At 45.4% G+C, this 16,575-nt stretch overlaps 1 protein-coding gene across 1 annotated transcript in view; it reads left to right on the forward strand.

The window, feature by feature from the left end:
* EPS8L1 (EPS8 signaling adaptor L1) overlaps nt 1-16,575 on the forward strand; it is an 892,485-nt gene that overhangs the window by 643,221 nt on the left and 232,689 nt on the right. The gene's annotated exons all lie outside the window — the stretch shown is intronic.

The following is a 16,575-nucleotide window of genomic DNA, read 5'->3' on the forward strand; positions in this document are numbered from 1 at the left end:
GTTTGTTAATCTGTTGAAGCTTTTTTTTTTTAACTTATTTTAGGAACATATTTGTTTTTATACAAATTATGTGTAATACATTAGCTGCTATGAAAATGGACATATTTGCATGTAATAAGTAGTGCTCCCTCGTGCATCTGATGAGTGTAGTGATGAGCAAACTGGCCTGGGTTCAGTTCGCAGGAGGATTTGTAGCACTAGCCTGAAATCAGAAAATGAATAGCATAATGCCTGAATCTTAATGATGTCTAAGGCAGCTAAATCTTATTCTTTTTCTGCCCTTTTTAAAGGTCAATTTGCAAATTTTTTTTTTTTAGAAAGAGCTTTTTTTTAAAAAAAAATACTGTTTAGTGAGGGGCAGATCTTTTAATGCTACTTACAGCCAGGGCCGTAGATATATATATTTTTTCTGGGGGGGGGGGGGGGATTTTGGCTCTCAAATTCTAAGGCCTTTTGTTATTTGTGTTGGGGGGAGGGGGGCAATAAAAATGTGGCAGCAAAATGTATCCCCTGTCGTTTTCTGTAGACAGTACTACCTGCTGAATGCAACCCATTCAAATGAATAGGGGCACCATTCAAGGACACAATGCATGTGTCTGCATCGTGCAAGTGCAGAGTTTAAGGGGTTAGAAAAGGTAGTGGGAAAGTAATACAGCACCTCCTCACTGTCTACCAAATGCTCTCTACAGCAGTTTGAATGGCAATCCTCTTCAGAGTGCAACACTAGTGAAAACTATCCCTAAGAATTTATTTAGCTGGCACCCTAAGGCAGTGGTTCTCAACTCCGGTCCTCGGGACCCACCAACAGGCCAGGTTTGCAAGATAACTAAATTACATCACAGGTGATCTCATTTGCTGCTCAGTGATTGCAGTATTCTAGTCTGCATCCCCCAAGGTAATACTTAAAATCTGGCCTGTTAGTGGGTCCCGAGGACCGGAATTGAGAACCACTGCCCTAAGGTATATAATTATACACCAGCTACAGTATATCTTTCCTGAACTAATTTTACTTGGATCCATACTGATTTTTTTCTAAAACACTATAAGAATTAAAAGTGCTGTTAGGGATGAACTTTATTCAATCTTACCAACTATGTAACTATGTTAAAGAAAAGAGTAAGGCACCTTTAACACGGGGCTGATCAGTTTGGATGGACTCCACTTGCTCAGCAGGGATCACTCCCTTGATCCCTGCTGAGCAGGTGGATGACAGGTTTGTCTCCACTCACTGTGCAGTGACGGACCTGTCAGTGTCAGTTTTCAGCAGATCTTGTCAGATCAGATGCCAGGTGGGAGTCAGGGGACACATGTCCGCTGACATCTGCCTCCCCATAAAGATCAATAGGTGGCCCTATCAGATCTGCCTGAAAAATGGACAGGCAGACCCGATCATGTGAAAGGGGCCTTATAGTTGGCATATTTTCACTGTGTAACAATATGCAGAAGGTACCTGGTAAATGTTTTTTTTTTTTTTTTAAATAAAATAGATTAGGTCAACTTCACAAAGACCTGCCCAGGTTGCAGAGTAAGGTTGGGTATTATCTACTCTTAGGTCTCAATCATATGACCTAATTGCTGCTTACTCCTGTAAACATGCTTCGGCACATCCAGTGGTTACCTGCTGTTAGGGACAAACATCTAACCATGGATGCAGTGAGATTTCATCTAAGGGCACACATGTATCCCTACCTGCAGGTAACCACTGGATGTGCACATGCTTGTTTACAGCAGTGGGCAGCCGTGGCATTTTTCAGCCCATCGCTGAGGAGTACAGGCAGGTATTTGCAATATACTTGCTGCACCATGGTAATCTATGATGTGTGATTGAGACCTAAGACTGGATTTTAGCTAACTTTACTGTGCAAACTGAGTAGGTGCAAAGGGCAACATATTGTGGTAGGCAGTACATTAGTGATTGTTTTAACTTGTAAAACTGTGCCCTAATATAATTTTATGAAATGTAAAAAAAAAAAATCAAAAAATCAATCAGTGCACTGCCTACCACAGGATGGTGCCCTTTGCACCTGGTTTTATCCAGTCTTAGTGTACAAACTGAGCAGGTGCAAATGGCACCAAATTATGGCAGGCAGTGCACTCACTGATTTTTTTTAACCTTTTAAAAATTGTTTATCATAAGGAATATTATAAAGTGAACTGCCTACCACAATTTGGTGCCCTTTGCACTTGCAGAGATGGTACACTAAAACTGGATAATCACTAACCTTTCTGTACAGCCTGGGCATTGCAAAGGGAACCAAATTGTGGTAAGCAGTGCACTCAGCTTTTGTTTTATGACACACATTTTGGGTTAAAAGACGTAAAACCAGGACACAGCTTACCAGCATATGGTGTTCTTTCTTTGCACCTGCTCATAATGAGCAGAACTGAATTAAATGTCACCTGTATCATTTTCACAGTTCTTACAAAAAAGTAAACAATGTGATGTGTGATGTCTACTCCCACTACATGCCAGAAGCCATGCTTTCAGCACAGCTGTCGGTGTCAACAAGCCATAACAAACAACACAGAGTTTACACAGACATCTCCCCCCATTCCACAGACCCTACCCTCCACATATTTTTTTTTTTAATTATTCATTTATATTATTTTTTATTTGTGCACTGTTGTTTAAAAAAAATTATAATTTTTATTGCTTTCAAAAGAAATGTAAAGATCACTTGTGGCAGCAATAGGCACGTGGCAAGTACCTTTTATGGGAGATCTGCGGTCAAAAAGACCCCAAATCCCTCGTCTGCGCTTAAAAGCATTCAAAACACCAAGATCAGTATGTTTGAATGCCTTTTTTTTTTTGAAAATGGCACTGATGACACCCGGGTAAACTGGAAGTGATGTCAGTTCATCGCTTCTGGGTTACCACTATGGAGACCGGATCAAAGCTGATCCCGGCCACTTGGCAGATGCGCTGGCTGGTAATGCAGGTCTCTAGATGGGAGAGCCTGAGCGAGCAGCGGGATGGTCCCCTTCCGATGCCTGTAATAGCAATCGTGCAGCTAGTTAGCCACTCTGATCGCTATTACAAGAGAGCTGACCGTGGACTCTAAAAAACGGTACCAGGGTGATGCTTGCAGCTGTATATCATCCCAATACAACCACTTGAAGCATGATGATGTACCAGGTACGCAATTGTGTGGCAAGTGGTTAAAATTAAGCCCTCCAGCTGGCAATGCACTGTTACTGCTGCTGGGGCTTCCGTCTTCACCTGGTCCTCTTTCTGGTTCGTGAACTTCGGTCATTTGAATGGCTGAGCCAATCGTAGATGGCATCGTCCTTTCAGAATGCAGTGTGCATGCACTAGTGACATCACTGCAAACAAAGAAGGGCGCACTGACCTAGCGCATTGTCCTCAATATAGGCTTTATTAATCGAACATAAAAATGACTACTCACAAACAAAGGTGTAAATCAGTCATATCAAAACCAAGTGTTTGAATATCAGGAGCAGTCCATACGAATGTCCACTGTCCTTATCGGATGACGACTGACGCGTTAGTGCCATTGTGCCATGTCCAACTCACAAGTTTAAATAGCAGAGTATGGCCCAAGCCTCATCTTTGGGTGTGGTAACAACATTTTTAACCCTTACCACATATACCACTGCCGTCTGCCCCAAAAGCTGTGGATTCATAGCATTCATATATTACATATACCATAATCAAATGTGCCATCCATGTGACACATACTAAAAACATATGCAAAGATGCAAATAAAAATAGAGACCATTTCAAATAATAAAATCCAACATACCCCAAATAGATCCAGGGAGGTGTTGCTATTGGCCAGAAATACATTGTATTAATACTGCTGCAGCCTTCTATGCATATGGGAGTGGTAGTAGAAATTTAGGTACTGCGCTCTCATATTCCTTTGTATATATTGCTTTTTGCATATATCATCTGTACAGTATAGGGAGGGGGCTGGCCGGAGACTCGCTGGGCCTCCTACCCTGCTTCTGTTCACTGATAACAGTGGAACGGACGCCGGCTACCTTCCGGGTCGCCGCATCATGCGTTCCAAATATGTGACATCAGTTCCACTCACGTTACTTCCGCCTATCGTATTTCCTCCTCCTCGTCCATACCGGCGTGTGTAAACCCCGGAACGGACAAATTAGGACTGGTGACAGTGAACTGAAGGAGCAGGCGCTTGCCATCCGTACACCTGGACCCCTAGATTCTGCTATTTAAACTTGTGAGTTGGACATGGCACAGTGGCTCTGAGGAAGAAGCAAAGCCTCGAAATGCGTCAGCCGTCATCTGATAGGGACAGTGGACATTCGTATGGACTGCTCCTGATATTCAAACACTTTTTTTGATATGACTGATTTACACCTTTGTAAGTAGTCTTTTTTATGTTCTATTAATAAAGCCTATATTGAGGATAATGCGCTAGGTCAGTGTGCCCTTCTTTGTTCTTTGTTTGCAGTATGTGTTGGACTACCCCAGTCCTATAGGGCAGCAAGACCTTAGCCATTTGAGATGCCAAATGTGAGTCCTGTGGAAAGAGTGGTTGGGGAGCTTGGATTCTGAGCGCAGGAGCAAGGTGCTATTCACACTATATCCATAGCTGCCAACTGTCCCGTTTTTGACGGGACAGTCCCACCAAATAGGACCTTGTCCCGGCTAATTTACTCTGCCGGGACTTGTCCCGGCCAGTGGGGGAGCGTGGGGAAGGCAGGAGCAATGAGTTTCGTGCGGCAGGCGAGTGATGGTGATATCAGAGCAGTGTGGTTGCGGCTTTCCCCCCTCTCCCTCCCACCGGCTTACAGATGCTGGAGGCAGAGGCACAGAGCAGTGTAACAGGCAGCCAATAGCGCTGCTCTTCTGAGTGGGAGGGTGTGGCTGCTGATAAGTTGCTCCACCTCCCACTCCTTCCTAGCCAATCAGCTTACCCAGCCCGCCACATTTGACCAGAAGATGCTAGTGGCAGGAGCAGGACTGGATGGGGGTGAGATGCAGAGAATCCAACATACCGGAGTATACAGAAGGTATGATCACATTTAGATGAAACATGTCAAACACTCACTGGTGTGCCGGCTGCAGAAGACTAATGATTAATCAGTGTGTTCTCCCCTCCTGTGTACTTAATTGGTAATCTCACACTGCTTCTTATCTTTGCTTTATTTACACAGCACACTGCAACCTCAGCTGTTTCTATAGAGTTATGTGTAGCAGAGTCCTGTGTCAGCCTTCCATGATGTATTTCACCTTTTCATTTTTTGTTATTTTTGAAGGAATTACCTGGTCAGACATGTTAAGCATTTACTGTCCTCCTGTGCTTGAGCAATTGACTGTTAGGAATGTTTTTTTTTTTTCACTTTTTTGGCACTTTGTAATATCTTCTAAACTCCTGTTTACACATAGTGCAGTGATCAATGATTTCCACACTGGTCACTGCTAGGACACACTTGTAGCATGTGTTCAGTCTCTGTCTGTCTCTTGTATCATGTCTGCAGTCTCTTGACTGTCCCCTGTATCATGTCTGCAATCTCTGACCGCCTCCTGTAGCATGTCCGCAGTCTCTGACCGTCGCCTGTAGCATGTCCGCAGTCTTTGACCGTCTCCTGTAGCATGTCCGCAGTCTCTGACCGTCTCCTATAGTATGTCTGCAATAAAGGGGGCTACAGGCACATTAGGTTGTGAGGGAAGGTGTGCCCAGGCATGGTAGATAGTAAGGGATGGGGGGCCCAGGCAGCGTGGGTGGTGAGAGAAGAGGGCTGCAGGTGCAGTAGTTGGTAAGGCAAGAGAGGCTACAGGCACAGTAGATAATGAGGAAAGGGGTCCCAGGTGCAGTGGGTGGTGATGGCCTAGGCATAAGTGGTGGTTAAGAAAGGCAGGGCTGTAGAGAATTTTATTTAAGCATACAGGGAAAGAGACTTCATAATCCAGGGTCCACCAAAATCCTCAGCACCAGGCCCATGATGCTCTTAATCCAGCCCGAACTACCAGGGTCCCAAAAGTCACACTTGGAACCTAGGCCCCGGTGCTTCACTACTAATATATTTTTTTATAATGGCACACAGTGAAATAATTAAAAAAAATGCCATTATAAATAAAACACTGACAGATTATCACACAATGGTATCTGTGATCAGAGAGTGTATTGGGCTGTTATTTCATGACACTGCACAAAGCCATTACGTTTTTTTTTTTTTTGGGGGGGGGGGGCACAAGTAGCTGGTCTTGCCTAGGGTGCAAAATAGTCTAGCACCGGCCCTGGGCAGGAGGGGCCATCTGACCTTTTATTCCCTAATGCCCGGGGCCTCAATAGGCGGACGCCCTTAGATCTGGGCCACGGCGATTCGCTGACTATTCCTTTTATCACTGGCTGATAGATCACCGGCCGCCCGGTGTCTAGCAACCAGTGATGTCACATGCCTGCCCGCCGCAGTGAGAGAACAGAGCCGCTACATCCTTTGTAGTCCCGGCTCACAGACGGAGTGATATCAAATGCACTCTGCCTGTGAGAGGAGGAGCCGTACAGAGGAAACAGCGGCTTTGCTCTCTACTGCAGCCGCCTGCTTTCTCTGTACGGCTCCTCCTCTCACAGGCAGAGTGCATTTGATATCACTCCGCCTGTGACCCGGGACTATGAAGGAATTAGAGGTGCCGTTTTCACAGTGACAGCTGCAGCCCGCGGGATATTGCACAGGAGCCCAGCACCACAGAGCCAGCACCACAGAGCCCAGCACCAGCCAGCACCACAGAGCCCAGCACCACAGAGCCAGCACCAGCCAGCACCACAGAGCCAGCACCAGCCAGCACCACAGATCCAGCACCAGCCAGCATCACAGATCCAGCATTAGCCAGCACCACAGATCTAGCACCAGCCAGCACCACAGATCTAGCACCAGCCAGCACCACAGATCTAGCACCAGCCAGCACCACAGATCTAGCACCAGCCAGCACCACAGAGCCAGTACCAGCCAGCACCACAGAGCCAGCACCAGCCAGCACCACAGCACAAAGCCCAGCACTACAGAGCCAGCACCAGCCAGCAACACACCTCAGAGCCTGTCACCACAGAGCCCAGCACCACCGTCACCACAGAGCCAGCACCACCGGCACCACAGAGCTCGGCACCACGGAGACCAGTAGCCCAACCCCAGAAGCCAGGACCAGCAGCCAGACCCCAGGTGCAGCAGCCAGACGGTAACTTTTCCAGACCTCGGACTGAATGGAAAATTGGTAAGTGGACCTTTCAATTTTATATTTGAGTACCCCTGCCCTAATGTCTCTCTCTCCGGCCGCCGTGATCTTCATGCTCAGGATGGCCGGCGGGCACCCTGTGATTGGGCGAACATGGCGGGGGCTGGCCTCTGTGCCTGTCCAGTTGGGTAACGTGGGTGGCGCATGCGTAGGTGGCGGTTTGGAGCCAGGCCCCTCCCTCACAGTGTATCAGAGACCCTCACCAGCACGCGCGCTCAGCACACAGCCTAACTTTTCAGCCGCCTGCTGCTCAGCTGCTCCAGGCCAACTGTCATGCCTCCAGCATAAGCAAGTAATTAATTCTATTGGAACTTGTAATACCAATCTTGTCCACAAGATGCCACTGTGACATAGACTGTTATACAGCACTTTATGGTACTTCCTGTACTCTATTGCTGGATATTAGTTCCACCCCTCTCTGAGAGAATCTCCATTTTAAGATTTATCTCAGGAAGGAGCAGACAGCATCTGTGGGAAGATTCCTGAACCCCCCTTTGAAGCATCGCTGGTATGCCTATGAAGTGTTGGTTATATACTCAATGCATATACTGTTTATGTTTGTATACTGATTATATGCCTTTATATGTTTATTTACAGTTTCACCTCATATTCACAATCCTATTCGCATACCCATTCTGACTTGTAACCTGTTCATGTGACCACAATTCTATCTCTGGAATAAAGCCTTAAGTTACAAAAGGACTGGTTATTGCAGGATTAAAGGTTTAGCTGTATGTTGAGCTGCACACGCCTGGAGCATACGTGTAGTGAGAACAGAACAGTGAAACAGCGGCTATCCAGCAAGTGGGATTTAGGACAGAGACTATACAGAGGCCTGCTACCCTGCCAGCGCAGTCATCTGCATATGCAATACAGCAGTCTCTACACAGTCAAGCATCCCTGCAAGCAATATGTCACATAGCCAAACATCCTCACTCAAGACAAGGTCCCGAGTTTCCGGCTCCTCTAGATCTTCCTCCTCAAGCAGTGCACTCACCATAGCACGTGCGAAAGCTGAAGCCGCCAAGGCGCAAGCAGCCTTTGCTGAGCAAGAAATGCAGATTAAACAGGAGAAAGTGAGGATAAAAAAAGAGACAGAGGAAGCTCTCCTAAAAGCAAAGACAGAGGAAGCCCTCCTAAAAGCAAAGACAGAGGAAGCCCTCCTAAAAGCAAAGGCAGAGGAAGCCCTAATAAAAACGCAGAAAGAGGCAGAGGAGGCCCTCCTAGAAGTAGCCCTAGAGAAACTGACCATAGAGAAGGAAGTAGCAGCAGCCATAGCTGAAGCAGACGCCTTAGAATTAGCTGTATACCCGAGAAGTGAACGCAGCAGACGCAGCAATATTCTCAAACCAGCAGCTGAAACTCCAAATTCTCTACAACAAACTTCAGATTACATCAATCAACACTTTAAAACAAGCAGTGTCAAAGATGACGTCAAAGAGACAAGCCAAAGTCACCACACAGTACCGCCACAAGTCTGTGACAAGCCTCAAGCCTGCAAACAGGAGAAATCCGCACAAAGTGACATCTCCTACGACAGACTCCCCATAAGTGAGATAATAGAATCACCTTCTAATCGCCCTCCAGAACCAACGCCCAAGCCAGAACGGTACATCAGAGGACAGCTCGGTGCCAGCAAAAGGTATGACTACACACAGCCATCTTACCATGACAACACACAACAGGGTAACCAAGCCACCATAGACTTTGCAAGGTTCTTTGCACGACGCGAGTTAGTCACCAAAGGACTTGAAAAGTTTAATGACCGCCCTGAAAACTACAGAGCCTGGCGGTCATCCTTTCAAAACACTATCAGAGACTTAGGGCTATCTTGCAGCGAAGAGATAGATCTCCTGATCAAATGGCTTGGAAATTAGTCTGCCGAACATGCCAGGCGAATCAGGACAATAAATATAAACTACCCAGACACTGGTCTTAGAACAATCTGGGATAGACTTGATGAGTGTTATGGTTCAGCAGAAGCAGTAGAAAATGCATTATTCAAAAGACTTGATAACTTTCCCAGAATACCTAGCAAAGCCTACCATAAACTTAGAGAGTTAAGTGACTTGCTAATGGAACTTCAAGCAGCTAAATCTGAGGGAGACTTACAAGGACTTGCATTCCTTGACACAGCCAGAGGTGTCAACCCCATTGTGCAAAAGTTACCCTATAACTTGCAAGAGCAGTGGATTACACACGGATCCCGATATAAAAGACAGCATGATGTTCCATTCCCTCCCTTTTCTGTTTTTGTGGACTTTGTGTGCCAGCAAGCTAAAACAAGAAATGATCCAAGTTTTGATTTTACACTGTTGTGTGCTGCTCCTGTGGGACTTAACCCTCGCAAACCTCCAGTAGCAGTACACCAAACGAACGTGTCTCCTCCAGGTTCCTTTCACAGGTCTGCCAACTTCTCTAACTCAGAGACAAAGGTCAATGATCCTGGTAAGCAGTGTCCCTTGCATCGGAAGCCACATCCTCTACTAAAATGCAGAGCCTTCAGAGAGAAAACCCTACAGGACCGCAAAGCTTTCCTCAAGGAGAACCACATCTGCTACAGGTGCTGCTCTTCAACATCCCATCTCGCCAAGGACTGTAAGGTCAGTTTAAAATGCACAGAATGTGACAGCTCAGATCACAACACAGGGTTACATCCTGGGCCAGCTCCATGGACTTTACAACACACCCTCAGCACTAGTGAGCACGGCGGGGAGGAGGAGCACACCACCACAACTACACCAGAGGTCACTTCACAATGTACAGAGATCTGCAAAGGGGCCATAGGTGGTAGGTCCTGCTCCAAAATCTGCCTAGTAAGAGTCTACCCAGCAGACCAAAAAGACAAAGCTATTAAGCTTTACGTAATCCTGGATGACCAAAGTAACAAGTCATTAGCCAGCTCAACTTTCTTTGACATGTTCGGCATTAAAGGTTCCCGCATTCCCTACTCCTTAAAAACTTGTGCAGGAATAGTGGAGACGGCCGGTAGGAGAGCATCCGGCTACCAATTCGAGTCCAGCGATGGGCGATCTCGCTTGTCTTTGCCAACTCTTATCGAATGCAATCAGATCCCTGATCATAGATCTGAAATTCCTACACCAGATGTAGCTGCTCATCACCCACACTTGAAACGCATAGCACATCTGATACCAGAACTTGATCCTCAGGCTCAGATTATCCTGATCCTTGGGAGAGATATCTTACAAGCCCACAAATCAAGAGCTCAGATTAATGGTCCCAATAACGCTCCTTATGCTCAGAAGTTAGACCTTGGATGGGTCATTATAGGAGATGTCTGTCTAGGAAGCGTGCACAAACCTAACTCCGTTAGCAGCATGCTCACAAATACACTAGAGAATGGACGTCCCTCTCTTTTCCAGCCATGCCACAACCATTTCCTTGTTAAGGAATCAGCCTACGCCAACCACTTATCTTGTCCCTTCACAAGCCCCACTAGTGACAACTTTGCCTGTGACAGTGACCAAGACCATTTAGGGTGCACAGTCTTTCAGAGAACTAAAGATGACAATCGTGTGGCAGTGTCTATCGAAGACAAACTCTTCTTAGAAATATTGGAGCAAGGTCTAGTCAAAGACAGCACAAACAGCTGGGTTGCACCTCTTCCCTTCAGACCACAGAGACAACGCTTACCCAATAACAAAGAACAAGCTTTACAATGTTTTGCTTCCCTTAGACGTAATTTACAAAGAAAGCCAGAGATGAGGGAACATTTCTTTTCTTTCATGGGGAAGATCTTTGAGAACGGTCATGCAGAGGTAGCTCCCACCCCTAAAGACTCTGAAGAGTGTTGGTATCTCCCTATATTCGGAGTGTACCATCCCAAAAAGCCAGGTCAAATCAGAGTAGTGTTTGACTCTAGTGCCAAATACAAGGGTATCTCCTTAAACGATGTCCTCTTGACAGGCCCAGACCTTAACAACAAACTCCTGGGAGTGCTCTTACGCTTCCGCAAAGATTCTATTGCCTTCATAGCTGACATCCAGCAGATGTTCCATTGTTTCTTGGTCAGAGAGGAAGACAGGAACTTCCTAAGGTTCCTTTGGTTCCAAGACAATGATCCTTCAAAAGATATCTCAGAGTATCGCATGAGGGTACACATCTTTGGCAATAGCCCTTCACCTGCAGTCGCTATCTACGGACTCAGACATTCCGCCCAAGAAGGTGAACTTGAGTTTGGCTCAGATGCAAGACAATTCGTAGAGAAAGACTTTTATGTGGATGACTGTTTAAAATCCTTACCTTCCAGTGAGTCTGCAATCTGTCTTCTTAAAAGAGCACAGGAAATGCTCGCTTGTTTCAATCTCAGGCTTCACAAGATTGCTTCTAACAGCAAAGAGGTAATGGAAGCTTTCCCCGCTAAAGACCATTCCAGTGATCTAAAGGACTTAGATCTGGGTACAGACTCTTTACCTGTACTGCACAGTCTAGGTCTACTTTGGGACTTAAAATCCGATTCCTTTGCCTTCCAAATAAATGGAGAAGAAAGACCCTTCACTCGCAGAGGTGTCTTGTCTACAATCAATAGCCTGTATGATCCATTAGGATTTGCGGCACCTGTTATAATTCAAGGCAAAGCCTTACTTAGAGACTTGATTCGTGAAACATCCGATTGGGATGCCCCACTACCCCTTGATAAGAGGAACTCTTAGGTAGAGTGGAGGGACTCTTTATCAGTCTAATTTGATCTCCATGTTTCACGCCCATATGCTCCTGTACCTTCTACAGAGATACAGAGTCAAAACCTTTGCATATTCTGTGATGCTTCTGTCAAGGCAATAGCTGCTGTGGCCTACTAAAGGACTGTTGACACTACAGCACGATGCCACGTAGGATTCATCATGGGCAAAGCAAAGCTTGCTCCACACCCTGAGCATACTATACCTAGGCTAGAACTTTGTGCTGCAGTACTAGCTGTTGAACTAGCAGAGCTAATAACCTCAGAGATGGACATTGACCTTAAAGATGTTCAGCTCTACGCAGACAGCAAGGTAGTTCTAGGCTACATCTACAATGAAACCAGACGTTTTTATGTTTATGTCAACAACAGAGTGTTGAGGATTAGGAGATCCACCATTCCAACACAATGGCACTATGTACCTACTGACTACAACCCTGCAGACCATGCTACAAGAGCTGTTGCTGCATGTAACCTGAAAGACACAACATGGTTTACTGGACCTGCATTCTTGTACGATGCAGAACAGACTTTTCCTAAAAGTGACACTATTGAACTAATAGATCCAGACTCAGATACTGACATCCGTCCTGAGATCTCAACATTTCATACTACAACTTCAGACTGCCAGCTTAAATCTGACAGATTTACCAGATTCTCAAAATGGAAGACACTTGTTCGAGCTATTTCTTGTCTTCTCCATATAGCTCGCTCCTTTAAAGGTGACTCAAACAACTGTGACCGCAAGGGATGGCACCATTGCCAAAGGATCAGTTCAGTATTAGAGCTACAGCAGTCTCAGGATCTTATCATCCGCACTGTACAGCATGAAGCATATGCTAAGGAGATTGACTGTATCTTGAACAGGAAACCTATCCCTAGAGACAGTGCCCTGAGAAAACTCGACCCATTCCTTGATCCAAATGGACTACTTAGTGTAGGTGGTCGTCTAAAGCAAGCCAACCTAGAGTCAGAAGAGAGAAACCCTCTAACAGTTCCTGGTCACCACCACATCGCTTATCTGATTGTGTCACATCATCACTCCCATGTAAAGTGGAAGTCAAGATCCAGAGAATCAAGGAGACAAGGTTGTTCCTCAGATCAGTTTCTGAACTAGTCTTGTTGTTATCATCTGAGGAATAAATAGTGGTATCTGATGATACCAGGCGGGGAGTGTCATGCCTCCAGCATAAGGAAGTAATTAATTCTATTGGAACTTGTAATACCAATCTTGTCCACAAGATGCCACTGTGACATAGACTGTTATACAGCACTTTATGGTACTTCCTGTACTCTATTGCTGGATATTAGTTCCACCCCTCTCTGAGAGAATCTCCATTTTAAGATTTACCTCAGGAAGGAGCAAACAGCATCTGAGGTTGCTGTGGGAAGATTCCTGAACCCCCCTTTGAAGCATCACTGGTATGCCTATGAACTGTTGGTTATATACTCAATGCATATACTGTTTATGTTTGTATACTGATTATATGCCTTTATATGTTTATTTACAGTTTCACCTCATATTCACAATCCTATTCGCATATCCATTCTGACTTGTAACCTGTTCACGTGACCACTATTCTATCTCTGGAATAAAGCCTTAAGTTACAAAAGGACTGGTTATTGCAGGATTAAAGGTTTAGCTGTATGTTGAGCTGCACACGCCTGGGGCATACGTGTAGTGAGAACAGAACACCAACCGTTCCTCCTTTTAACAGTGAGTTGTTTCCCGGCAGATATTACATTGAATTTACATGTCACCACGGATCATACAGTGTGCTAAAAGGAGGGACAAGGACAGAGTCAATAGTACTGTTTATAAGAGTGGGGAACAAGATTATACTGGCAAAAATGAGGAGATGCCTGGGATTCTAGGGAGCAAAGTCTCATCAGTGCCATAAAACAAAAATTCTGTCTGAAAGAGAAAGATGGGGAACAGGGAGAGCATACATAGTCTGCCTATATTCTCTTTTTGTCCCATCTTTTGCTGTCTCTGAATTTTCTCCCTGTTCCCCATCTTTCTCTTCCAGACAAAATGTTTGTTTTATGGCACTGCTGAGACTATACTCCCTCTAGCATCCCCTCATTTTCTCCAATATCTGTCTTTTGTTCCCCACTCTTCACTAATAAACAACACCCTGCTCTTTTCTTCTAGCAGTCACTTCTGTAAGGGTCCTTTCACACGGTGCACCATCCGACGAAGTCCGTTCTGCTCAGTGCGGTATCGATCCGCCAATCCCCGCTGAGCAGGCAGATGACAGCTCCGTCTCCGCTCTGTGTGCACAGACGGAGCTGTCAGATCCCCGCTGTCCTCTATGGGGAGATTGGATGTCCATTCTCATCCGATCCTATCCGCCAGATGGATGGAAAATAGGGTTTCCATCTGTCCGGATTTCACAGACAGGATCGGATCAAATAGCAGCCTTAAGTTTAAAATTCCCTTTTCAAATTCCTGTAATTCTCTCTTTATTGAGTAGACCCTATAATCTGATAAGTAGGCGGAGATTATGCGGAGTGGGTGGAGCTTTGCGGAAGTGGGTGTGGTAAGTAATTGATAGCTGTGCTGAAAAGTGTCCCTGGAAATTTTTTTCAAACATTGGCAACTATGTATATCGTTTTGGAGTAACTAGTGACATCACTGACTGCAGAAGTAGTCAATATCTCCTAAATGGAGCACGCTCAGGACATACTCACTGTTTTTTAATTACAGGCTTACCTGTAGGTATAAAGCATAATGCAATCCACCTCCTTCCCTTAAATATCGCAATAAAATAAACCCCCCTGTCTCTAAACCCACCCTCCAAACTAAAACTAAAAAAATCTCCTCCAGCCATTACCCCCAAGTAAAGATTCCTTATCCTGAAGAAAACCTCCCTTCATTTAAATCAAACTCTCCTCCAGTGGCGTCGGGGGGGGGGTCTGACCGGGGCTATAGCCCCGAGTGGGCCCCTAAAAAGCCCCTATTTCATATTGCTTATTTAAAGTTTTTAGCCCCAAGTCCCAAGGCCTGAGGTTGGCTGGAAATTCGGACCTACATACCTCAGCAATCACTGGATTGTTGTCCTACTGTAAATTCCTTTTCTCTGAACTTCATTGACAGACACAGCTCCATATAATTCCTAACCATTGGGTTATGCTGCCCCCTACAGGAGTAGAACCCTAGGCAGGAAAAAGCTTTACCACGCCTATGGGGCCGTCCCTGCAGGTATACACCCACACACTCTACTATAGGCTTCAGTTTAATTACAAGCAGTGTTTAGAGGAAAAACCCAGCCCACTCAAGATAGAGGGGTGGGAGCTGTGTCTGTCAATGAACTTCAGAGAAAAGGATTTTACGCTAAGACAAAAATCCAGTTTTCTCTATCATTCATTGACAGACTCAGCTCCATATAATTCTTGACTATTGGGAAGTCCCAAAGCAGTATTTGCATGAGGGGTGGGAAAACAACGCAGAAAAAGAACGTAATTCCCAACAAAGTTAAACTTTAGCCAACCAGAGAATATAGAGCTCAACCAGGAACAACAGAAGCTCACCTTGACAAACACCCTCAAATAGACTAAGTCTCTTTCAAACAGCAACCTGTAAAACCTTGCGGCCAAAAGAAGCATCCGAGGATGCCAACACATCTAATTTATAAAATGTTGTGAACGTGTGCACAGACGACCAAGTTGTCACCTTGCAAACTTGTATCACTGACGCCTGGTGGCGAAAAGCCCAAGAAGCACTCCGTGCCCTAGTAGAATGCGCCTTTGCATTTGCAGGGAAAGGAGGAACCTGACCCTTCAATTAATAAGCCTGAAACACCATCTGCCTGATCCACCTAGAAATGGTTGCAGCAGATGCAGCCAATCCCTTTCTAGGTCCTTCCATAAGGACAAAAAGAGAATCTGATTTCCTGAAAGATTCAGTAGCCCCCAGGTAAACCTTAATCGCCCGAACCACATCTAAAGAATGCAAAGCAATTTCCTTAGGATGCTTGGGCTTAGGGCATAACGAAGGCAGCACAATGTCTTCATTTAGATGGAAATCAGAAACCACCTTAGGAAGAAATGACTGACTAGGTCGAAGTACCACTTTATCTCTGTGGACCACCAAATAAGGCGAACGCCAGGAAAGCGCCGCCAATTCTGATACTCTGCGAGCAGAAGTAATAGCCACCAAAAAGGCAACCTTCTGAGACAAGGTAAGCAGAGGAATTTCCCTAATGTTCTCAAAAGGAGGTTTTTGAAAAACAGACAATACCAAATTCAGATCCCATAGAGGTAAGGGGGATTGCCTCTTAGGGGGCCACATGACAGACACCTTGGATAAAGGGCGAGGCTAAAGACGTTGAAAAAACACAGCCTAGGCCAACACTTGGCCTTTAATAGTAACCAAGCCCAAATTCTGTTTGACACCTCTTTTAGGGAAAGCCAAGATCCTAGCCACCAAAAACAGGCGAGTATGCACCTTCATGGATTCACACCATGAAATGTACGATTTCCATGTACGATGATAGATCTTCCTGGAAGTAGACTTCTTGACCTTCAACAGTGTAGGCATCACTGAATCAGAAATATGTAACGCTCCTGCGTTTTTATTATAGGCTGGATTTGCAGCTGCAAAATCTCCACTCAGTAGTCATGTAGAGATGTGTTGAATACCAGATCC

Source organism: Pelophylax lessonae (genome assembly GCF_965119305.1).
Source record: "Pelophylax lessonae genome assembly, chromosome: 12".
Taxonomy (NCBI): domain Eukaryota; kingdom Metazoa; phylum Chordata; class Amphibia; order Anura; family Ranidae; genus Pelophylax; species Pelophylax lessonae.